Genomic DNA, 24,222 nt, shown 5'->3' with positions numbered 1-24,222 from the left:
CCCTGGCAGTGCACCCTTTGGCCTCCTTCTCTCCAGCAGACAGGTGGTCAGGCTCTGCCCTGTGGACTCCATCCTCAGCCAGGATGCCATGCCCCACCCATTCCTCTGGGATGAGCAGAGAAGAGGCGCTGGTGCTGGAAGCACCGTGTGGAACCAGGAGCTGGAGGCGAGCCTGAGCCCAGCTGGGGCCAACCCGAGCCAGCCTGAGCTGAAGGGAGCCAAGCAGAGCCAGGCAGAGCGGGCAAAGCAGCCACACCCTTGGCTGCTGTGGGGAATCCAGCCCAGCATCCAAAGGGGTGGCATGGTGAGATGTGGACAGTCTCCCCTTTGGGGATTTGTCTGTCATTGCTTTCTATTGGCTTGGGCTCAGGGACAGGAAGACCCAGCCGCAGGAAGTGGCCACAATCCTGTCTTTGTCCCGGCTGCCACATGGAACTAAGTCGAAGTGCTGAACACCTTCTGTGTGTAAATCACCTTCTCTTTTGCATACTTTTGTTCTTAATATTGCTTCTGCTACCATGCATTTCTTATTTCATTGCTTTGTGCTTCCAGAAAATTGTTATCTCGACCCATATTCTCTGCTTTTGTCCCTCTCTTATCAGAAGGGGCAGGAGAAAGGGGACTGACTTATTTGGAGTTTAATTTCCAGCCAGTGTTAAAATACCACAAAAACAAAAATCAAAGAGAACTCATTTGCTTGCCCATATTTTAATAGAACATCCTCCAATCTGAGGTCACTTAACTTCTCCCACAATAGACTGCACTAATATCCTACTGCACTAAAGAAGCCCAGTACAAGTGAAAGTTGATCCATTGAAGGAACTCTTTCAGTCTGTTTTAAATCAGATTAAGAATAGATTAAGAAACAGCCTTTTAAATTTTCTTCTAACTACTCTATTTTTATTATCTACCTGTCTTTGTGAATTTTAATGTATTAAAACACCTAATGTGAACGAACATGAATGGAGGTTGTGAGAATCAAATTTATTGTAAAGAAGCCCATTCAAAAAGGGGATGCTCAACATTAAAATTTCCAGTGTAAAAAAATGAGGTAAGCTTTGCTAAATCTTTACCACAAAAATTAGGATATAGAATCATCTTATTGTAGAATAATTTGGTTGGAAAAGAACTTTAGGACCATCCATTCCAACTGTTAACACAAGACTGCCAAGGCCACCACTAAACCATGTCCCCAGGCATTACATCTACACTTTTAAGTCTTTTTAATGTCTTTTTTTTTTTTTACATTTACTTTTTTTGCATCTTTTAGTACCTTCAGGGATGGCAATTCAACCATCTCCTTGGGCAACCTGTTCCAATGCTTGACAACCCTTTTATCTGAAGAATTTTTCCTAATAAGCAGTCTAAACCTCCCCTGGTGAGATCATTTCCTCTCATCCTGCCCACTACCACTCTTACCCACTCTACCTGGGGTCAGAGGCTGCCCTGCACCTGGCCACAACCTCTTTCAGGCAGTTATATGGAGCAATGACATCTTCCCTGAGCCTCCTTTTCTCCAGGCTAAACACACCCAGCTCCCTCAGCTGCTCCTCATCAGTCTTGTGCTCCAGACCCTCTCCCATCTTAGTTGCCCTTCTCTGGACATCATTTCAATGTACCACAGCTGAGCCAGTGTCTGAGGTGCAGCCTCACCAGTGCCGAGTACAGGGGACAGTCACTGCCCTGCTCCTGCTGGCTGCACTACTGCTGATCCAGGCCAGGATGCCACTGGCTTTCTTGGCCACCTGGGCACACACACTGGCTCGTGTTCAGCCATCTCCTGGCCAGCACCCCAAGCTCCTTTTCTACCAGGTAGCTTTCCAGCCACTCATTCCCAAGCCTGTAGCACTACAGGGGGCTGTTGTGACTCATGTAAATACCTGGTACTTCACTTTTCTCATACCACTGGCCTTGGCCCATCAGTCTAGCCTGTCCAGATCCCTCTGCAGAGCCTTCCTACCCTCCAGCAGATCAAAACTTCCACACAGTTTGGTGCCATCTGCACACTTACTGATCCCTGGTCCAGATCATCATTAAAGATATCAAACAAGACTGGTCCCAGTACTGAGCCTTGGGGCACCCCACTAGTGACCAGCCACGAACTGGAGGTAGCAGCATTCACCACCATTCTCTGGGCACAGACATCCAGACAGTTTTTAACCTACCAAAGAGTATGCTGTCCAAGACATAATCAGTTTCTCTAGGATAATGCTTTGGGAAACAAAGTCATAACTCCAGAGATCCTAATGGCTAGGATGTTTGCACAGACCAAAGCCACCCATGGTTCTGGCTGAGATGGAGCCCATCTCCCCAGAGCAGCCCTGACGGTGCTGTGCTTTGTATCAGTGGCCTGCCAGGTGCTGATGAACACTCTGGCTACTGCAGAGCAGAGCTGGCACAGCATCTGTGCTGCCTCTCAAACGTCTCAACCCCTCTACCTGTCAGCTGGAGCTGGGCAAGATTTTGGGAGGGGCCAGAGCAAGGACAGCTGGCTCAACTGACCAAAGGAATATTCCATACCATGTGGCATCTGCTCAGCAATAAAACCTAAAAAAAGGTAGAGAAAGGTGGGGGGGGAGCATTTATCATTAGAATGTTTGTCTTCCAGAGCACCTGCTAGGAGCACTGAAGCCCTGCTTCCTGGGAAGTATCTGGACATCACCTGCTGATGGGAAGCAGAGAATAAAGTATTCTGTTTTCCTTTGCTTCCATGCATGTGACCTTTACCCTATTAAACTGCCTTTATCTTGATCTTCACATGTTTTCCATCTTATTTTCTCTCTCCTCCACCCCGCTGAAGATGGGTGTAATAGACAGTGGGCAATTGGTGTCCAGCCAATGTCAACTCCCCACACTGTACAATGTTGAAGTCCTTCTCAGAGAGACTTTGCTGAAACACCATGACTAATAAAAAGTCTGGTCATCAAATGCCATATGACTACTCCTGCCAAAACCAGCTTAATGCAACAGGTTGTCAAATGCTTCAACTCATGCTGCACCTCATTCTTTAAGTCATCTTTTTTTTTTTTCCCCCTTGGGGAGACTTGCACAATCAAGAACCGAATGCACAAAAAAAAAAAAAAAATACTCCACAGAAGAAAAATGGCTCTTTTGCCTACAAATTACATGACAACACTTTAAATCCAAAGGGGATATAAGCAAGAAGAAAGAACTACTCCAGAGACTACAACTATTTTACATGGCAGAAACAAAAGCATTCATTTTCAACAAGAGATTTCTGTGGTTAATTCCTCTGTTTCTAAAGGCAGTTCCTACCATATAAAATATCCCAGTGCATGTCAGAGTTTCAAACATCAAAAGGCCATACTTAAGAAATTAAGTAATTAAATCACTGGATGCTGTACACAAGAATTTTCCAGCTTTCTCTGTCCCAGTGTAAGGTTGAATTCATTTTGAACTCACACCCAGTTAATCAAATACATGCATGACACCTATTTTCAGTGTTCTACTCTGACAATAAGAAAAATAATGGCATAAAAAATGTTAATCTATCTCCTGCAAAATCTATCTTACCACACTATAGTAATGCATCAAATGACAAATAACTGACTCCTGGCAATAACTGCTATAGAACAAATACCATACCAGCTCATTTGAATAGCCTTTATTTACAACAAATACAGACAACTTAATATCTGTTTTCCATACTAAAGCTCTTTAAATATACTGATTCATTAAACTATGGGCTTGATGCATTTTTAAATTTTTTCACTCTTCCCAAAAAAGTAACTGCCAGAAAAATTTTAAACGTGTTTATACAGTAAAAAAGCTGCTGTAGTAAACCAGAAAGCATATGAAACATTCTTGCCCACCCAAGTTTAAAAATATTAAGTTGTGGAAGATGCAACAGCTTAAAGCCTTACTTCCAGAGCTAGATTTAACTGGCTGGACTAAAAAATTTCCTTAACTTCAGCCTTATCTACCTGTACAAAAAAGAGAAAAACACAGATTGAAGGCTGAAGGGGTTTTGGGTTTACCTCTTTGCAGCTTTAAATACACCCTTGTAGTTAATACATTTCGAGCTCTGTAGGGTCATTACCCAAATGTGCAACCAGATGCATTCAAGTAGTTTGACACCTGAGATATCCAAACCAGGCCTAAGATCCTCAGCCTAAGAGACTTCCTACAAGACTGAGGGGGCAACTTCAGAGAAGCTGTCAGCATCCAGAGAAATTGTGTCAAAAACCTGGAAGTGCTGCTGTTGGGATTGGTCCCTAACCCCAGCAGCAGCGGCCCAAACTCTCAGGCTCCAGGTTTCACCTGCTCCACACTTTGGTGTGAGCTTTGTGCCCTGCAGTGGTGGCAGTCTTGGCCCGTGATGGCACAGCTATTTTCAAGTCTGACTTCAAAACAAGTATTAGAGGACTTAAAATTACACAAAATTAAGCTTATTATTTCCATAAATTTCCTTTCTGTCAAGAACTTTCCAGGCCTCTTCACCCCTTTGTTCTTTATTCTTTTACTAATGATGAGGTAGTTTCCTGTACTTACAAACATAAGGCAAATTAAAATGCCCTCATTTTCATACTGACTTCCACTACCTTTTATTTGCATTCTCACATACCTTACCCCAACTTAAAAACAAAACAAAATTTCATTAAAAAATCCCAAAATGCAATGGTTTTTTTTTATGTATCAGGCACTGTTTATTAAATATAAGAAAAAGACTAACTTTTTTTCAAAACAGATTCGCCCATTTGCACCTTAGAAGCAGCATAGTCTGCTCCCCAAAATTATAACATTCATTTCAACAGAACACTGGTAGCTACACAATTCTGTAACTGAAACTTAAGCCAGGAGAACCTGGTATCTACACTAATGTCTGCTAGCAGGCTCCTTAAAGTCTTCTGTGCCACTGGTGGGAGCCTAAGTATTTACAGGTATTGTATGTCTATACCATAATAAGCTTTGCTATATGTAGGTATATATGTTTATTCATTTATTCTCATCTAGATATCCCATCTAAATAGTCAAAAGATTCATATGAAAGATTTACACATCAGTTGTAAGTGCACTTTGAACTTCCCCATCACTATAGGATTGACGCTGCAATAGCAAATATTGTACACTGAGCTGCTGATGTGCAGAGATGCTCTGAGGTAATTGAATCTTTTTGTCAAAAAATATACAGAATTTAAAAGTCAGCTTAAAAATACCTAAGTGTTGAAACAGGCAGGTAATGTTAGTTTCTTTGACTCTTCCTCCCCAGTCATCTCATAAGAATAGCTGTAATGAAATTTTACCAATTCCTTCAAGCTAACACTACATCAGAAGTATTTTAATAAGTATAAAATAATCAAAAAAATCAAATAAATACTGCCAAATCAAGCACCATAGTTTTGACAAATTCTCTGAATGGATGAGAGCTGGCACCAAAAAGAAACTCTGAGTTGTACATAAAAACCTTTTTTTTCCTCATTTCTGTGAAGACCTAAAAAACTCATCTGGCTTCTTTGGCTTCCTGTCCCAGCTGCAGAAGAGGCACTCACCACTCTGCTCCCAGCAGCAGGCAACAGACACTTGGTCATCCAAAGGACTGTCTGTATTCCAACTGCCAGTGCAAACAAACCAAACAAATCTAACTAAATACACAGCAGACAAGCACAGAGATTGCAGAAGTGGAAGACCATTTCCAACACCACTGCACCATCACCCCAGGTTATAATGCAGTAATCAGCAAAAAATAACAGCTTTTGTAATCACAGTTTTGTGCATCCCAGTGCCACTTTTTGCTTTCAATATTAGAATGAAAGGAGAAACCTCAGCCAATTTTTTTTTTTTTATCATCTGGATCTTAATGAAGTTTATGTCCCTGCTTGCTGTTAAATTACACAGATTAGTAACACATGAGTAAAATAAATACAATCCTTCACATCATTACATTTCAAATTACCACATCTGAGAGGGAAAGCACAAAAAACATGCACTTGGCATGTATGGAACATTTGCTGCCCAGGTTTGAAGGCAGGACTTCTGTTCAAAAGCATCTATCTCTTCAGCCAAAGAAATAATTTATTCAGCTGGCTGCCATTACAGGCTTCTCAATGAGAGAAAGTACCTTCTAACACTGTACAAATGCGATGACAATGAAATACAAGAACAAAGAATTATCTGGACTTACAGTTCATTAAATGCTTCTGAACCTGTGGCCCCAGCCAACCTTGCACAGGTGCACAGAAAGCAAGGAAGCAAAGTTGCACATACACATGCACATGCACAGACTGCAACCCTCCATCCTGACATTTAGACTCTGCCAACCAGGTATCTTAAAGGATTTTAGATATTGCAGCTGCAACCACAAGTTTAGCAAATGCCCATGAATGTGACTGATCTGTGCAGTTATGGGAGAAAGGATGCTTCACTTAACCTCATCTGGAGTACATCCCGTTCATCTCAGCGCTGCTTAGGTCAGACACCGGTTTGCAGCAGCGTACATTTATAATGTGCTCCTATCAGGTGCTTAATATATATCCAAATCCTACTGCTAACATCATTTTAGTAGTTAATCAATCAAGCCTAAATGTTCCCAAGTTCAAAACCAGCAGCTGCTGTGGGTTGACACAGATGCAGTGATGAGCAGTGTGTTCAGGATTACGTACCCGATTCACCTCCACATCTAAGGATGTTCATGATGCTATACAGCAAGGGTCTCAGCTCCATTTTTCTCCACCAATTAATTAGCTCATCAACTGCAGACAGCTCAGGGGGCATGGGATTGAAAATCTACCATCAACATAAACTGCTTTTCCTAGCAATCACTGGTGGAGACAATAAATGGCCTTGCCAAAACACAGTGTGTATCTCAACGCTACTTGAATACATTACCCTCCAAACACAAATGAGAAGCAGATCATTTGATTAGCTTGATGTAAATGGGGGAACACTGTATACAACTCCACAACCTACAACCCACACCACAGACTTGGACAGCCATCAAATATTGGGGTTTTCTGAAAGAGAGACTTTTTGATTCTACTTCCCTCAATAACATAGTACCAATATTTCTTTAGTCTTTAAATAAGGCACTGGTTTGATACATTATGTGCTTGAATAACACACAACACCACAATCACAAAAACACCTTTTTCAGAGAAACTTTTCATAAAGCAATACCAGCTCCATTTTGCTCAATCCTTGCAAGCAATTGAGAGGCAATTGCTTTGGACAGCAGAGCAGCAACCTCTGGCATGACTCCCACCAGCTGCCTCCATTCACATGTAAACCACAAAGGTTGGAGGATATTTTTCCTCACGGACTTGTCCATGAATGGTATGACATGATTCAGAAAGGAAAAACCCAAAGAGACATGCTATTAAAAGCCTCTCCACACATTCCCAACTAATAACTCAGTTTCCAAGTCTTTCTTTGTGTTCTCCATCATTTCCCTCTCCTGATTCTCTTACTCTGGTAACACCGCCAGGCTAGACACTTTTTTTTTTTATTCCTCTTACTCTGCTTTCTGTCTTTTGTGCTGGAAAGGAGGCTTTGTCCTGTTTATTTTCCAACATGCTGAGCACAGCTATAGGAGAATCTCCTTATTGCCTCAAAGTATCGCTCACTGATGGGTGAAATAAATAACAGTGTCTTGCTCCTTCTCTTTCCCACACTTTATTCCTTAGCAATGCAAAACAGAGCCTTCACATAAAAAAAAAAAAAGGCATTTCTTTTCAGAGGGGTCTCAGTAATGCTACAAAGCTGAAAGAAGTGACAGTAAATATCTTAGATTTTCTCTGGCATCCTTCTGCCACATAGAGTTTATTTGTACCATCTGCAGAATTACTTTGGCAAAAGTTTTACTTTCTGAGCATGCTGATTTCACTTCAGATGGCTGACATTCCCCAGAAGAGCCAGGGAAGAAAGAAAAAGAAATATCTTGGGACTTCCCACTTCCTCTCAGCAAGACCCTGTCCCAAACTTCCTGCCCTCAAAAATATGTAACCACTATATTCTGTGTACTTTTCAGTGATACAAAAGTGTTCCAATCTGCCTTCCCAGTTTTAAAAAAAATGGATATTTGTGCTTAAAGGGGAAGAAGGAGCAAGACCAAACTTTTCAAAAAACATTTTAAGTATCACTTTTAAAATCTCTATTTTATAACTATTTACTTCCTTTTCACTACTTGCTTTTGACATACAAATACAAATGCTATTGATGAATGTCAAACAGAAAATTATATCATTCTGCATTAAGCACTTTAAGCTAGAAAGACTTCAAAAATCCAAATTAACTATCTTCCCTCATCAGATCTACCAGAGACAAGCTCTCAGGATCACAACTAGTAGGAAATTACACTGTGAAGTGGCATTTTCTTACTCTCTTTTGCTTGAATCTCATGCCTCAATATATAATGAAAGCAATTTCAATTTATATTGACAAAATTACCTGCTAAGAAAACACAGACAGGATTGATGATCAAATTGCTGACAGAATTTATAGTACATGTTCATATACTGATTTACCCACAATAAGTTATTGAACTACTTCCTCACATCACATTTTGAAAACTAATGAAGTTTTCCAGGTACTTGACTATGAAGATGTTTTTCTCTAATACTGGACACAGAAACTGCCTGGAAGCCACCAACACATGTGCTCCTCTCAAGTTTTGTTTTGATCTTGAAAGGGATCAGACTTTCCTACCCTGTTAGAAAAATTCCACATGGGTTCAGATTTAATTTCTGAGGGGCAAGACATCTTTTTTCCCCTCAGTATCCTTATGCACCCCAGCATTAGTCCATTCAGATACCTTCTCACACCTGTACTATCTATGCACTACTGAACAAAGATGCCACAAACCTGCAGAAACAACCCTGCTACAAAGGCTAACTTTAAAACATAGATTTCTGATTATTCATGCATGTTTTGAAATTTGTTTAAATTCCCTTCTGGGCAGAGGTTCTTCAAATACAGTCAACATTTATTTCTCATTAATTAATGGGAGCTATTTTTTACTTCAATATTATTTGAATAGTAAATGTTGAAATGCATGTGAAATGAGTTGCCTTACAAAGACACAGAAATTTCTGCTCTTCTTTCTAGTGCACTGAACAGAAATTTGCTCTTTTCAACTGCAGCTCCCAAATGAGACAGCTCACAACATAAAAAAAATTGAAGGAGTAAATCACCACAGTAGATGGGGTGCTGACATTGTTATGCCACATTCAGAGCTTCATGTTAAAAACCCAATTCCTAGATCAAATAACATTTTTAAGTACTTAATCGCTTTTCAATATAATTGTTTCTATTCTTTTTCTGCTTACAGAACCTTTCCTAACTTCCTCAGCTTTTCTCACTTTTTACCTTGGGGATGCTAAAATTCTGATGCACTTCATCTGAAAGCCTTATTTTCAAGAAACAGATGATATTTCAATAGACTGCATCAGATCTAGGTTCTGTTTGAATTACTTCATCTTCTTGTATTTCAATTAATTGTCTGAGGAGGAGGCAGTCCATCTTTCCAAATGATCTTCCAAGTTTCTGAGTATGACCATCAAGTTGACCCCTGTAACCCAGGCTGCAGATTCTGATCCTCCAACTGGTATCTAAAGCCATCTGTGACCTAAAGCTATCTGTGGCCTTTCCCATTCTCTCTCCAGCATTGCCACCAACAAAAGATGGAGTGTACCCACTTCCAATTGCCTTTTTCTTTCTAACTTTCTTTTCCTCCCTCCCTTCCTTCTTTTATCCTTTCCTTTCCTTTCCTATCCTTTCCATCTCTGGCAGATGAAACAATATACTCTAAACAATATACTCTCATTTCCCCTTTATGGCATTCTCCATATCAATGCCTGAGTGCCTGTGCTGTTCTTAGTCAGTCTTTGTTGAATGGAAGTTATTCAGCACATGAGAATCTGCTGGGAAAACAGCAGATATGAGAGTAAGACATGAGATGCCTTTATGCCAGAAGGCATGAATGGATCAACTGTTTCTTTTTTTTGATCTGTAAACAGCTACAGAGGTCCTGGACAATGTGTCTTTGCTAGACAAATGAAAGGAAACTAGGATGCTGTTCCTGATGGTTTCAGTGTCCTGAGATTTTTCCTCCAGACTGCCCCTTCCCAGCAAGGAAATCCCACAAAGATGTAGAGTAAAATACCACGTACCACTCATGCTAACAAAACCAGATAAACAAAGATAAGATCCAGCAAACTTCCAAGTCACATCATGAAACAAAATCCAAAGGTGTGATCAGGACATTAAAAAATCATACACACATCTGTCATGACATCAGTGTACTCCTTTCCTTTTAAGTTTAATATCAAATATATTAAGAAATGACAGTCATTATCAGAGGTTTTCCGGCACCACCAGACAATTCAATGCCATTTGGTATCATTATTCACTTAACAGTAACAGCAGAAAACACTTCTTTCATAAATCCCAGCTGTTCTGGGAAACCTGGTGCCCTTAGAGCCATCAGAGCAGGAGCTCCAGCCTCCAGAGCACTGCCAAGTCAAGGTTAATGCCCATCCAAAGCATTTAAGTACTGCTGTTTGTAGCAACCTAAACTGAGCAACAAGGCAACGAGTGCTGTCCCTGCTGCCTGGAGGTGGTTTTCCCCATAGCAGCCCATCTGGTGCTGTTTGTATTTAAGACCAAAGCAGAACAGGTAACACACAATGTTTCTGCTGCTGCTGGTGCTTGCACAGACTCCAAACCTTCTCTGCCTCTCACACTGCCCCCGTGATGTAGGCTGAGGGTGGGCAAGGACACAGCTGGGACAGCTGACCCCAAGTGACCAAAGGGATATTCTTTGACACATAACATGATGATCAGCCATAAAAATGGAGGGTTTGAACTTTCCAAGGTGGCTGCTGCTCAGAAACTGGTTGGGATCACTGTACCTGTGGGAATGGGTGAGTGGCTGCCTGTACATCAATTGTGGGTTTTCTTCACTTACTGAATAGTCTTCATCTCAACTCACAAGGTTTTCTTGCTTTTGCTCTTCCAATTCTTATCCCACTGCAAGGAGCCGGAGAGGCATGGTGGGAGGGAGGGGTTGGTAGGTGCTTAGTTGCCGTCTGGGTTAAACCCAACACATAAGGTCTTGACTAAAAAGTTCTAATGTAAATACTTGTGAAATGTGAAGTTATCATGCTGCTTAAAATATATGTCTGTTACAGACTTAAACACTCATCACTTGTTGAAATGAAATAGCAGAAGTATCACATTCTCAAATTCTATGAAAACAAAATATTTAATACAACTGCAAGATCATGTGCGCATACTTAAGAATAAAAAAGATATTTTGTATTGTGAAGTACTTTCAAAATCCCCATCTTGTAGGGTTCAGAACCATGGATTACCAAGAAGCATCTCTGTGAATGGAAGTTGTGCAGAGCACCTTTAGGAAGTGCTGCAGGTACTCTAAATAGATTTTAGTAACCAAAAACTGGGACAAAACAGAGCAAGTCTAGAATTTCTTCCCAATAATACTGTAACTACAGCTTCTGTTCCAGTGTTATGCAAATATGGGCTACAACTGTAAGTTATAACTTTCCTGTGGAAAGAGGCTGCATGTCAACAGAAGTGTACATCCTATTTTTTTTTAGCTTTTATTTTTGGAAGGAAAAAAAAATGTCCTTATAAAGGAGAGAATATTAGTTAGTATTTTGAGCTTCTGTATTTCCTTAAATTCAGAGCAGAACTACAACCCTCCAGCCTACCTTTTTTTCTAGGTATTTTCTAAAATATTATTTTCTAAAACATTCAAATAGGAGACTAGACAAAACAATCTACTGAGGTTTCTTCTAAATGAAGTGTTTTCTTTCAGATGAACTTTTTGTATGCCACTTTTCTACACAAAGGTGTTCTACTGCTTACTTATGAACTTGTGGAAACGTTGAAGTTTAATGGCAGGGCTGTCGAACCCCAAACAATGGAGGCACAAACTGCACCACCACTGCAAAAACTCTACAGAGTGAAAATAAAATGAAAAAAAAATGCTAATTTGACACAAGCGGTACTCTGAAGCATAAGCACCAACATAACAAAAGAGGAAATTAAACTGATTCCACAAAAATAGACATACAAAGCAGAAAAATGAAGCTGGCATATACAATAACCTGTGTTATATTGCTGTGAGAACTACAAGCAAGATAACTGAACTCTTATACACAAAAGATTTTGAAATACAGATGATGATAAGCACAACTTTAAAAACTATGTCAAAAGTTATACATAATCTTTATTAAATTTAAAGCATTATCATGTATCAAGTCAAAAAGTAGAAAAATACAGAAAATTAAGCTGGTCAAAAATTTTCCACTTTTTTGCAGAAGCATAATGGTTTCTGGAAAGATGCCATTAAAAAAAGATTTTTCAGAACCAAAATTGGACCTAGCTGTTGACTCATCTCTGTAGAAGAGAATATTGTCTGCTGATCACAAAATGCAGCTGGGCTGTGTGATACACATGCTGAAACACTATCAGCTTGTCTAGAGTGGGATGGATCTTCTTTAAGAGGAGAGTTGACCTCTCATCCTGTTACAGACAAAAAATGGATCTGAAATCTCAATCCTTTGAAAAATAAATAAAACGTTTATATCCCAGCACAAAATTAAGGCATACTACACTTCTACAGTAAAGGAGCCTTTACTCCCTACTCTTCCCTGATGTTAAATGAAAGAGCACACGCACATATACACAAGAAAAATGCCCACAGAGATATCCAAACTTGCAGGAAACAGAATACAAACAAATTAAAGCAACAAGTCCCTGTGGTCCCATTTGGAAATACTGCACAGGAAATCCAAGTTGTAAGGTGAAACTATTCTGACTAGGAATGCAAATAGAAGCTAAATAGAAAACAGTTTCATTTTAAGCTATTTTAAAATATTTAAGAATTCAAGAAGGCAGAAAGAAGACAACTTCATAATAAAACACTTGCTTTTCATTAGCATTTTTGTGGAGTTTGCAAAATCTCTAGAGAATGTGTTGCCTGAATATGAAGTCACATTTTGAATACTGTGTAAGTAATAAGACATCTTCCCCTCCCTAGAAAACACCCAGATCCTTCACTATACTCCAGTTTTCCTTCACTGTTCTTCTCTTTACTCTCTCCAGGCTATTCTACAATGGATTTGTCAGCAGCTCCAGCTCTTTTGTAAGAGACAACTCATTTCTGCAAAAAGAATTTTCTTCTCTTTTCTTTATGCCAGACATTTGAGTAAGATAAATCAGAAACTGTAAAAGATGAACCAATACAAAGCCAAGACTACAACTGGAGTTTTGCCAGCAAAAGTAGCATTGTTTAACAAAATTACCCCTAAGAAACATTACCACTATGATTTTTATGCGCCCCTAGCTCCAAACATAAAAATGCCAATATTGGATGAAACCACTCAGCCAGTGTGCTTTCTCTGTCTCTCAATAGATAAGCTCTGTGGTTTCTGCTCAGGGAGTGCACATACCCTTCCAGTGAGAGTCACCTCCAGATGTTTTCCATTTGTCCCCTCCTCCAGCATGTGCTCTGTTGCCCCCAGACACACTTCACTGTTCCAAATCTTGGGGGAAAACTCACCCCACCCCAAGCCCTGGCAAGGCTTTTACCAGCCCTGAAGCCCCTTTTCTGCAGGAAGGCAGAGACAGCAACATGAGGCAATGAGGTCAGTTCAGTGGAGCTCTCCACAGAAAACTTCCCTCTGTCTGCTTAATTCTTTTTTTACTCAACTTGTCCACATCACGCATAGTTTTGTGTATCTGTCATAATTCTCCTTGGTGGTCTTTTTCAGGCTTAACAATCCTATTCTATTTGCTTTCTCCTTACAACACAGCTGTCCCATAACTGTCCTGCTTGGGTTGTCCAGTTCCAGCAAAGCCTTCCCAAGAAGGACTCCAGAGGGCACTTTGAAAGATTACCAAAGAGAGAGCAAAGAAAACAGTGACACCTCATGTAAAGGCATGCAAAGGAAAAAACACCCTTGACTCCCTCTGCTATCACCTCCCCAAGTCCTTCAAAGTGTCAGGTTAAAAGCAGAGAAGGAGCAGGGCAGCATGTCTATCATCCAGAAAAGCTGACAACACACTACCAGCATAGCTGCTAGCTTCCTCTCCCAAATCCCTCTGGTTAGAATGAGGGAAATCATTTATATCAAGTAAAGATGGTAAAGTTTATACTAGATATAACAAATAAAGACAGGATTTAATGAGCAAGTATAAACCCAACCTGTCTGACATGGATATCCAATATATTGTGTTAGAGACAGAAATTAATTTATTCTGTACTTGCATTCATGTTTGGATACAACTGTTTTGTATAGCTTTAGAATAAATACTGAATTTCCCCTTATACTTACAAGCAGATTTGTGTTTATTACCTTAAAAGATTGAAAGTCATTATGGATATTTCCAACATCCTTTGCCACTTCTTGAACATACACTTCCTTAAAACCAGTCAATTTTTTAAAGTTATATATAGTCAAAGATAAATGCAGCCTAAGTTGAAAACCCATTTTCTTAGAAGAAGCCTAAAGAGGAATACATCTGTACATATTAAAGCATAACATAAAAGGACTTGGTAGTGGGGGAGAAAAATGATTGGGGGGGGATACCTATGCATGCATCAAAGCTTCACTTTAATAATATAAAAGAAGTAGGATTCAGGCTGAAACAGCATCAAATAGAGACTTCATAAAGAAAACTTAAGTATGGAAAAATTTTGATTTTCTCTCCCAAGTTTTTTGTAACACAATTTTTTTCTTCCAAAAGAACTAAACTAAACCTGCAAGACCAGTTTGTATACCTGCTGTGGCTGCAAGGGACAAAAAAAATTATGACATGATTTGTAGATTGTCATGTTAATCACTTCTGCACTTCTTCTCAGCAATCAGTCAAGGCTGCTGCCATTTACTTTACCTGAGCAATAACCATTGTTTTCAACAAGAAAAATTACTACCTCATGCCCATTTTTCTTATTAAATATAATTTTACAAATTAAGGCTTTGATTCTACAAGCATGCACATTTTTGACAAGTTTATGTGTTTCCTGCAAGCCAGTGAGGCTCTCAGCACACAAAGCACAGAGCACTTCATGCTTTGCAAAAGCTTTATTAAGAATTTAGGAACCAAATACTAAAATTTACTTCAGTAACTAATAAGGTGAACCCAACTGAGAAATGCATGGTAACCTGCTTTTTAAAAGATTCTTAAAGGCTGACCTCATCTAAGTTACCAGAACACTAGGTTTTTGACATGTGGTTTTGTGATCATATTCAAGAGATTTATCAGTCTGTCTGAAAAGGGAGAAAAATAACAGACACAGCAGAAGATTAAAGAAGGATAACAGAAAACATAGGGAATGATAAATTTGATGACTCTAATATTTAGGTCCTGCCCGTATCTTCCTAAGTAATAAAAAACAAAATAGTAATCAATACTAATTTTCAGATCCAGAGTACACAATAGGTTTATAGTTCACATTAATTCTAGAGAGAGCTTTATTATGCTTTTAGTGGCACAGGACAATAATTAGAATTGTCAAAATGCACCTCAGCATTTGTTTTTGTTTTCCATTTGTCTTGGTTGTTTGGTGCTTTGTTTTCCATTTGTTTTGGTTGCTAATTTTGGCCATTAAGACAAAAAAACCCAAAACTAGACAAACAGCAAAAAAAAAAAAAAAAAGAAATCTGCTTTAATGACCACAATTCACTATCCCATAGCTGATTTTTCATTATGAGTTTTGGGATTAATTTTTTAGCATTTTACACACTAATTAACTAGTTTGGGAGAAAATCGTCTCCAGGGGACCATTAATTAATTACAGACATATTGTTTATTAATGCATATTTTTCTTTTCCAAAGCTGTGCAGCAAGAGTGAACATAATTTACTCCCTTCTCTTACAAACTTGAATTAATAATAAATCTGTTTTACTGCACTCTTAATTATGGCCCAGTTTTAAAGCATCCCCCACCTTGATCAAGCAGGACCCTAAGGGTACCATTTTCTAGCATAATGAGCACAGTCTTTTGAACTATTCTACTGAAAAAGTTTGGTGCTCAGGACAGAGTTTCATGAACCAGTTTGCAAGATGCACGTCATCCTGCTAGTACAAAATGGCAGCAATTCCTAAAATGCAAGCTAATATAAGGCAGTTCACCTCTTAAAGAGTAAACTGAAAAGCACAAAGTACTAAAATAGTAAAATATGTGACCATGCACTAGTCTCAGGCAGAAAAACCAAAATAAAGGTAGGCTGCTCTTTCAAAAGTAGAGGTCTTTCAGCTGTGCTTTGTTGACATTGACAGCAGCTTTATGCATAAGCAATGAATTTACAGGTACAACACAGCTTTTTCAAATTAAGAATACAGCCCTACCATCATCAACTCACAGACCCTTTCCTAGAAATCAAGCATTAGACCACAAAGTGTTAACGCCAAAATTACAGCCGGGAGTCCTGTTGACAGCTGGTACAATGCAATGAGTAATTCTGGCTAGACTCTGGTTCCCCAGCTTTTTTTTCCACAGGATATTTCTTAATGCTAATGCCAATTCCAGAACTGGAAACATTTCAGGAACAAGTCTATAAGCAGAACAATTCACCATAAGAAGCACTTAAGGGCCACACTTAGATCAAGCATTGAGAGGCTTCAACTAGCCTGCATTTGCTCCACACAATTCCATATAAAGTTAGAAATATATCTAAGGAAGAAGTAAACGTGAAAACTGGGGTTAAAAAGTGCACACAGCAGCAGTAAGTGTGATGGGATATTCCCCCTTCCCCTAGGTTTATGGAGGAAGAACTACATGTTGAAAAAAGTATCTCACTTCCCACCCTACTGCCTAGACCCACTACTAACCAGAAAAAAGTTCTTCACTTTTCACTTCAGCCTTCCCAGTGTCCTTTACAAAGGAAATACTCAAGACATGGTGTAGAATTCCCTTTATTTGACAAAGCTTATTTGTGCTCTGATGCTTTTGGCAGCAAATATTTCCTCTTCCCAGATAAATCAATCTGGAGCCTCAAAATTACTGACTTTGCTACGAAGGGATAATTCCAGGCAAAAGATACTTTATTTCTGTTGGAAGCATGTGGTTCTTTTAGAGGTTCTTAAACACAGTTGATTTCCATGGATAGGTTATTCCCTGAAAGCCTCTTGTTTTTGAAACTGACCTCATGGAACAGCAGGCAGAAGAGAAGCTTAAATACACATCTTATGCACGTTAATAAAAACAAACAGAACAAGAGCCCCCTTTTTTGTAATTCCTCATGGAAACACTTGATAAGAGGTAAAACTACAGATTCCTGTAAGAGGAAAAAGATTCAAACCTCACCAATAAGCTCTGTGTTGCTTGCTCCGGAGTACCAAGTGTTGGGATTTGGGGAGGAAAAGAAACAGAAGGACTGTTCCAGGGGTGTCTTTGGCAGAGGAGCAGTGGATAGGGATGAGTTTCTAGAGGTAAACATTTTATTGCAGATGTTTCTAGAGAATCTTCACAATTATATTTCTTCTAAGCTTTAATAAACAAGTGGTTTGAAACAATACCTCTTACAGTCTTTACAGCACTGGACCTCAATTATTTGCAAGGTACCATATGGAGTCACAGATGAAGCAAATCACTTCTCCTTACAGAAACAATTAGAATATTATAGATGATCACATATGGAAAAACTAACAATAAATCAATTGTATGTGACAAAAGCAATGCAAAAAGCTTCTAAAAATGCAGAAAGAAAGCAGCCTGTAAAAAAGTTCACAAGTCACAGAATGGTGGATATTGGAAGGCTCATCTGCAGGTCATCTGGTCCAACCCATCTGCTCAAGCAGGGCCATCTAAATCACAGGACGGGCAGGTTGTCCAGATGGCTTCTCCACAGATGGTGACTCCACAACCTTAATGGGAAATTTCTCTTTCTCCTAGGTCACTCTCACAGTAAAAATGTGTTTCCTGATGTTCAGAGGTTTTCAGTTCCCTGTCTCGGTTCGTGCCCACTGCCTCTGGTCCTGTCACGTGGCACCACTGAGAAGAGCTTGGCTTTGTCTTCCGTACATCCTCCCTTCAGGCATGGGCAAGATCACCCACTGCTCCTTCTCTTCTCCAGGCTGAACAGTCCTAGTTCTCTGTCATTCCTCACAGGAGATGCTCCAGTTCCTTAATCACTTTAGTGGCTCTTCTTCATGTCTCTCTTGCACTTAGGAACCCAGAACTACCTGTACAGCAGGTGTGGCCTCATCAGTGTTGGATGGGAGGGAGGGACCACCTCCCCTTCACCTGTTGGCAACTCTCCTCCCAGTGCACCCCAGGATACCAGCACCCACCTTTGCAGCAAGGCCACGGTGCAAGCTCACATTCAACTTCATGTCCACCAGGACCCCCAGGTTATTTTCTGCAATGCTGGTCAGTTCCCGACATAGTAGGTTTTAATAAACAGTGTCTGAACTTGGAGACTGAGCCTCCTTTTGAACTCCAGGCAAAATTCCATCCTGTACCCAGCTAAAGGCCATGGTGAGTGACATGGGGTTTATTCTGGATGTTGTCACTCACACCATGGCTCATACCATCAGTGACACACCATGAATGCTCCTGAGGCAAAATGGTGAGGTTGTGAATAATGACAGTTCAGTCCAATTTCTTCCTCATTAATTATCTATTTGAAATCTTGAAGAAGGCTAAGAAGCAAACTCAGATTATAACTAATATATTCCAACTAATATCTCACATTCCATCTATGTTCTTTGGCAAAAGGAAAAATAATTACATTTTCTATTTTTCACCTTCCTCTCCAAGAGGCCTTCTCTCTGATTTTTCACAAGCAATAGAAATTGAACAAGGAAGATAGCCATGGCATTCTCCCAAATCTTAACAATAAAGTAAACCCAATTCACATAGGCTTCCAAGATAAGGATCCACTCACAGTTGAATACCTGCTCTGAAGTCTTGCATCACCACTGATCCCCAGAGGCCTCTTGAAATCACCTCCTCTGCAGTGAGTATTAAATATACTCATGAGCTCTGCAGAGTCCCAGGGGGCTGGGTTCACACTGGTGTCCTCTCTGAAGCTTAACTGACAATACCAAAATGAAACATCACTTTGACTGTAAAAGTCTACATAATTTCTGCCCCACCTGGGGGTGAATGAAATAATTAATGCTGGGAATAAACCTACCAGAGCATCTCAGTTAGAACACTGTTGAAATTAATGCGTAAGACAGAACTTTAAGAAAAGGATTCTTGTGTTCCATACCAGTATTTGTTCAAATATGATGGAATTTTCTTTCATAACTTTTTTAATTTTTGAAGAAACATTTTATTTAATATCATAGTTTTGTGTTGATGAATATCATCACAAACATAGTTTGAGCCCATTGTCTATGTCCATAAAAAGTGCATGACTAAGCAGTCTCTCCACACCACTGAAAAAAACCTGTTCTTAAGATATAAAAAAATATGCAGTCTAACTCATAACTTAGATAATGCAAACTTACTTTCAAAGATAAAAATATAATTTTCTTACTAATTTGAACAGAAAAAAGTCCTGAAGTGCTACAGCATATCTTTTTGAAGGGCAAGCAAACTAGGCATTTCCCTTCATCTTCTCTAAGCTTCTGTCATGATTTGATGACAGCCAGACAAATGACATTTAAATGAGCCATACCAGAGTAATAACTAACTAAACAAGTGGGAAAAAAAACATCCACTCAAGTATTTCTCCAGATGCTGTCCTCTATTTTCTGGAATTCTGTGCATCTCCAAGGTCATCAGGAGATGCCTCTAACAAACATCCTGTTTGTATCTGGTTCCTCCCTGTGCATGAAGAGCTAAAATAAATCATCACTGCTTTTTTTCTTTATGTTTTTAAACAAAAAAAAAACTTTTTTCCCTCCAAACTAAGCAAACCTGCAGTCATGAGAGACTTCCCACATCTGAACAAGCCAGGACACGGTAAGAATGATAATGAATTTGACAAATGGAACTGCCATCATTCTTCACATGGATAAGCTAAAAAACCTTTTTCTGAGCAAGCATGGATTGCTATTTTAACGTAAAACTGCATCAGTTATTGGCACCGACAAAGGAGAGCAGGTTGGAGATCATTTAATAAATCTGGCTGCTTAGAAGGCCAATAAATAAATGAGAGCTACCGACCCACACTTCGCGCGGCTTCTGGCAGTGTCTGCCAGCGCCAGCAGCCTCCAGCAGCCCACAGGTGCTCCCTCCCCTCCCTGCCCACTCCACTCAGGACAGGAGCTCCCACCCTGGCTGGGCTTCCCTGCAGCTGACTCAACATCTGGCAAGGACTTCAGAACATCCTTGTCACCACGGACAAGGCGACAACACCAGCTTAAGAAGAGGACAAACAGCATAAAGTCATACAGTGAATGTGGATAAGTACACTGAGACTAAGCTATAAACGAAAAGAGGCACAAACAGGAAAGCAAAAAGAGGAAATCTAAGAAGCAAGTCTGTGCCTAAGAGCTAGCCAACAGCTACAGGCACTGTACTTGAACTGTGATGCAGCTTTTGTCACCATGTTGGTTAAAAGGAAATAACTAAAATGAAACCAGAAATTGTTATAAGGGGACCACCAATTACAAAAGATAAAGAAAAGGATGGACATACTGGTCCCATGGGGGGATGGGATAGATATGTGCATAGGTAGTTTTCCAAAATAAGGGAAAAAAAACCAAAACAAACAAAACAAAATTAATAGAACAATTTCCCAAAAAGTAACAAGTGAAGATCTTGTTTCTCTGTCAGAAACAAAGACTGTTCCTCTGTCAGAAACAGATCTTGTTTCTCAGTCAGGAAGCAAGAAGAGACTGGAGAGATAAAGATAAAAATAATTAATGATTAAGCTCTACAAATTTCAACATGTTCTCCTTCTAACAATACAGAAAGGAAAAATTCTTCATCTGAAACAGTATTTAAGAAAAATAAGCCAAAATATGCATCCTCACCACTACTTCTTACAACATACTTGGCATAATGAAGTCTTCCAGATCTCAAAGCTGAAGGGCATATCTGACCTAACTAATCACAGCAAGTGACCTCAGACAAATTCCTTCAGTGCTGAATTTTCAAGACAGAAGACAGAAAACAAGTCTAAGAACAGCACGAAGCCATCCTCAGGTGAAGTTTCAGGATCACCATGCCTGAGTCTCAATGTGCATCTCAGTGGAGAAAAAGGAAGATGAAGATCCATTAAAAAAATGGTGCTGAGTGTGACTGTGTACAATAATAATCCTCTGGCAACAAGAAGTTTACCCTCCCTAAAAGAAACAGGAAGATGCCTCAAACACATATGTGTGGAAGAACACCTTTTTGTATATGTGAGCTATCAAAGAAGTTCACATACAAAGAAAAGCCCTGCTGAGTATATGGCAATAAGGAAAATATTGTAAGCCACTGGATTTCCTGGGTTGGGACATCAGTGGACATTTCCCAAAGCTAGTAATGTTTTAATTTCTCAATACTTAAGAGGGTGAACACCTGGATTCTAAGGAAAAACTTGAATTCAAGTGAAGGAATAACCACAGAGGACCCTGAACACAATCAAGTCCAGTTGTTACTTAGAATTGGTTATAATGCATTATATGTTCTCTCAGCAGTCCTGCTTCCATCATTTATCACTGTTTTCAGCAGCATTCACACTTATTTTTATTTATTAAATTACTGCCAATATTTCATATTTAAATAATCGGTAATACTCAAGTTTGAATTTTTAAACCTGATAAGGAGAATTCCCATACCTGAAATGAACATAAGAAGTAGTAGCAAGACTCTAACTCAACTGGCTTAGAAGTAGAAAAGTTTGCTGGAAGGGGAAAAGAATAAATTCCAGAATATGCAGAAAAAGAGGTATAAGGCAATAACAATTTCTTTAAGCCTTAATATCATCAAAATGACATTGTTTTGTATACATAAAATCCATTTTTTTTAATAAGCCTGTAATCTCCTTTTTCTTATCCCTTTCAAATAATTAACGAGAGATGTCAATTGACTCAGAACTTTGATTACTGTGGATGAGATCTTGCAAATATATGGCTGTCAGCAATATTGTGACACACAGCAGATGAGGCAGCATACATGTAGAATTTCAGGAAAGTTAAAATGTAGACTGATAATTTTAATTTAGATCCCTTCGTGGGAAAAACATTTAGATATAGTCATATGTCAGTTTGTAGTGTGGCTTGGAAGAAAAAAAGCACAAAAGCAATAATGTCTAGGCACAAAGTAGGTGGAAGAGACAGACTCATCAAGGAAGTGACATGAATGTTTCTTGCCACACAATCAGGAGATTGCCCACAAGGCCAAGAACAAGAAGATATGGATCGCAAATATATACCATATTGTGCTTTGTTACTCTATTTAATCTATCAGTAAATTACTATATCCCATATGTCCCAAGAAAATAAACAGCAGGATTTACATGTAAGCATGCTTTATCAAAATAATAATAGCTTACATTCAGACTCCACATTCCTGGAATGCATACACCCTCTTATCTGATGAGCAGAAACATCCCAAAATACACATGCACAAGTGAGAGAAGTAGGCCTGGAAATTCATCTTCATTTCACAGTGTTTCTCTGATAGCTAAAACACTTGCCTGCAGATCACAACAGAGCTATATATGTCAGCATTTTGGCCAAATCCTCACCAGCCACTGCTGCAGACATGGATTCAGACCAAGTTCTGCTCCTTTGCTCCATCCATTTTCAAAGGAAAGTTAAGCAAAGGACACAGGCATATTAACTAGTCACAAGAATCCTTCTTCTATCCAGTTTCTACAGAAGAAAAGGCAGAGAAAAGGGAGAGCAAGAAGGTTCACACCTGACTTAACCACTTTCTTATGTCATGAAAACACTACACACTTTGTAAAAGGTAATAGGATGCACTCTCACCAGACACACCAGGCAGCAGAACACACAACAGAACATATCGACAGCGGAGGCAAAAATTCAAACCACTGCCACTGCACAGATTTAAGGGATGTGCCAAGATTAAAGCTCTTCCTCAGCTACAAAAGAGGGTTCTCAAACTTTCATCTCCTAAAGGCCAGGTCTATTCCCCAACATTAAGAAGAATTCCTGTACTGAATGGGTAGAGTCACTGCCAAGTAAATCTCAAAACCTTCCACATGGTCTCAGGTTTTGCTTCAAAGCCTTGAGATTGGCAAAACAAAGCAGATACTTCATAGTCAGTTTTTCTCGCCACTTTTTTCCTGCCACTTCTCAGTTACTTACCAGCTTGTATTGTGGTCACCTAGATCTGTTTCTGAAGGAGTCTCACACCTTCCAGAACTTGATTTATTTCCACGTGCCACACAGCACACGGAAATGACAGGAATCCCTGACCACCACATAAATATTAGAAATTCTCTGAGAAATTGTACAAGGCTGCCCAAGAATTGGGCTTTTTTAAGCCACCAGCAGTTTCACAAACCAGGGTTTTTCCAGAACAATGTCCCTTCTGTCCCACAGAAGGCACATCTGTCCCACAGCTGATGCAGTAAGAAGCTTTAGCAGAATGGCAGTATTTGCTGTCTTCCATTGATGCCCGTCATTCTCAGACTCACCTGAAGCACAATTGCTAATAATATTATCAATCTAGAGGAAAACATCTTTCTCTTAAAGCAGATAAGAACAACTTTCTAAGATCTGAAATGCTGGCTACTATTCTGCTACAGATGCACACACGTTAGCATCACACACCAGTCCTAAGAGCTAAGACACAATTTGGGTTTATATTTTGTTGGAATGGCCTCAAAGAGATGCAGAGACCGGTAAATGTGTTGGGCAAGCTGATATCTAAGCCATCTGCTGCTAGGGAAGCACCACCAACACCAGATCCTCAGAAGTGTAAGAGAACAGTACTGGGGAAAAGAAGACATAGAATTAGGAGCAGTAGGAACACAAACCATCTCCTGGGAAATCTCTGTCATGTACAGGCTCAGGAGACAACATCATCTCCACCCATCTTCCCTCCCAAAGATGGCAGTCTGGAAAGATCTTTATCAGAACACACAAAGACCTTCCTAACCCAAGAGGGTGGTCCTCCTGCAGGAGGCATCAGATTACATTATCCAGCTTTTACCTCCTTCTTGCCACCAAAAAAATATTTGCCTGTGTCATGCATCAAGTAACACTTCAACAGCAGCAGCTTCCAACACTGAGTTGTCTTTTGCCTGGAATTACGTTTCCTCTCATTTGCTCTGTGACAATACATCTGAACAGACACATTTTTCCAGACACTTGAAC

General features: G+C 39.6%; 1 protein-coding gene and 1 pseudogene across 1 annotated transcript in view; both read right to left on the bottom strand.

The window, feature by feature from the left end:
* The window catches only part of LOC121353141, a 28,689-nt pseudogene extending 26,561 nt beyond the window's left edge, over positions 1–2,128 (bottom strand).
* The window catches only part of CDK14 (cyclin dependent kinase 14), a 313,331-nt gene that overhangs the window by 277,133 nt on the left and 11,976 nt on the right, over positions 1–24,222 (bottom strand). The gene's annotated exons all lie outside the window — the stretch shown is intronic.

Source organism: Pyrgilauda ruficollis, unplaced genomic scaffold, assembly GCF_017590135.1.
Source record: "Pyrgilauda ruficollis isolate IOZ18807 unplaced genomic scaffold, ASM1759013v1 scaffold2, whole genome shotgun sequence".
NCBI classification, from domain to species: Eukaryota; Metazoa; Chordata; class Aves; order Passeriformes; family Passeridae; genus Pyrgilauda; species Pyrgilauda ruficollis.
Note: the sequence above shows the minus strand (reverse complement) of the source record. Positions and strands in the feature narration are given on the sequence as shown.